Raw genomic sequence first — 1,927 nt, forward strand, 5'->3', positions numbered from 1 at the left:
AATAATAATACATTAAAAATATAAAGTAACTTATTATTTCACTAATTTTTTTAAAAAAATTCTTTTATAAAAAAATATCATTAACTTATCGTCAGTGAATAGAATAATACACATTAGTCTTCATAATACATATTATAATTTTAAACTGACCAAATCCTTTCTAATAATTATCAGTGCATGTATGTAGTTGTTTTCATGTGGTTGATTCGGCTATTTGATAATGACCTACACCTTTTAAATTATTATTTGGAGACTATTGTTAACTATTGATTAAGCCTTAACTTCAATGACAGTTTCTATATTCATCATCATCCTCAACATTTTTCCTTTCATTAATTAATACCTATATAGGTACTCTATCTACCATTGATTAATATATTGCATTTATCTAATTATGATGCCTCATTTTAAGCATTTTCTATCATTTGAAAATGAATTTAAGAGTTGAAAAGGCATATAACAACACGTGCACTAACAGAACAAGGGCTACACCAAACGACCATGATTGATTTGTAGGTCTCAACATTTTCAATACAATGGACACAGTTCTAAACTTCATTATAGTTGCTGCACATTATATGCAACAAACAACCATAATGAAATTTCAATCATTGAAGATTATTCTTTACTTTTGAAGTGCATTGGCATTCTTAGTTATATTTTAGTCCTTAAATTTTGACAATGTTCAATTTAATTAGCACTACTATTATTGATACTATATTTTATAATTTAATTTTTTTTTTTAAGTTAAAAGTAAAACTCAAATCCACAACCTCTAAATAAGTATGTGGAGACTATACTATTTGAATTATAGCTGGTTGGTCTCTTTATGATATTAGAAGAAAATTCATTAAATTAAATAACAAAGTGTAATTCTGAACTTTTTTTAAACATTGGAGTGTTACTTGTTACTTAATAATTTGGTAGGCCCAATATACACAACATAATGCATTTGCTGTTATATCATTAGCTCTTAAAATAACTAATTTTCTTGAAGAAATAATTCATAATTCATATGGATAACTTTTTATTTGATTTAATTTGAAATTTCACAATGATGGCTATTAGAACGAGATTTCTTATCTGTAGGAAGAAATGGAGCCAAAGGTTAAAGATGTTTGGCCAAAAATGGTGACAAGTACACGAACCTTGTGAATCATTGGGAGGAAAGTCCAAAATCAATTATCAACCTTTAGGTTATTAATTATTTTGTGGCAACTAACATTTTAACTGATTTTTATCACGTTGCTCTGTAATTTCTTACAGAACCGTCAGGACTACTTGTCCTAATAAGTCCTAACATATATTCGTACTAATTCAGTGACAATATCATCATTTAGGTTGAAGAAATTAAAATACACCAAATACTATTGGGATGTTAAAGTCAGCAAAAAATCAATAACTTACACAGATATTCTTTTATTTTTTTGAACAAAAAAAAATTTATAAAGTTGTGAAATGTGTTAAATCATATGACCCTCCATGTGTCTTTGCCTGCTAATTTTTGGAAATGTAAGAAAAATAAAATGCTTGTCTAACCGAAAATAATGGTAGCTCTGATCTTTCCACGTACTAGAGATGGAGTGACATAAATTAAAGCACCACAAAAATATAAAAGAGAATTTTACTTTACCTCAATTTCTCGTACGCGGTATCAAATTTGGATTATTGAGTTAATTACTTGTGTTTGATTTTGCTTTCATAAAATTGATTCTAGGTGAAATCAATGCTGTATAATTGATTTATGTTAGAACTAATTTTAAAGTTCAATAAAACGTTTTTAATTTACTTATTTTGTATTGTAGAGGCCATAATTTATTTGGTAGAAACTCATATACGGTAATTTTTATGTGAAGTTGATAATTAAAAATTATAAGATAGTTATTATAAAAATTTTCAACTGAATTTTTCTTTTTTTTTTTTATCG

The 1,927-nt window shown here is 26.4% G+C and overlaps 1 protein-coding gene across 3 annotated transcripts in view; it reads left to right on the plus strand.

Annotated features, from left to right (window-relative positions):
• The window catches only part of LOC107619582 (gibberellin 2-beta-dioxygenase 2), a 5,735-nt gene that overhangs the window by 1,642 nt on the left and 2,166 nt on the right, over window positions 1-1,927 (plus strand). The window lies entirely within an intron of this gene.

The sequence above is a fragment of the Arachis ipaensis genome, chromosome B09 (assembly GCF_000816755.2).
Source record: "Arachis ipaensis cultivar K30076 chromosome B09, Araip1.1, whole genome shotgun sequence".
Lineage (NCBI taxonomy): Eukaryota > Viridiplantae > Streptophyta > Magnoliopsida > Fabales > Fabaceae > Arachis > Arachis ipaensis.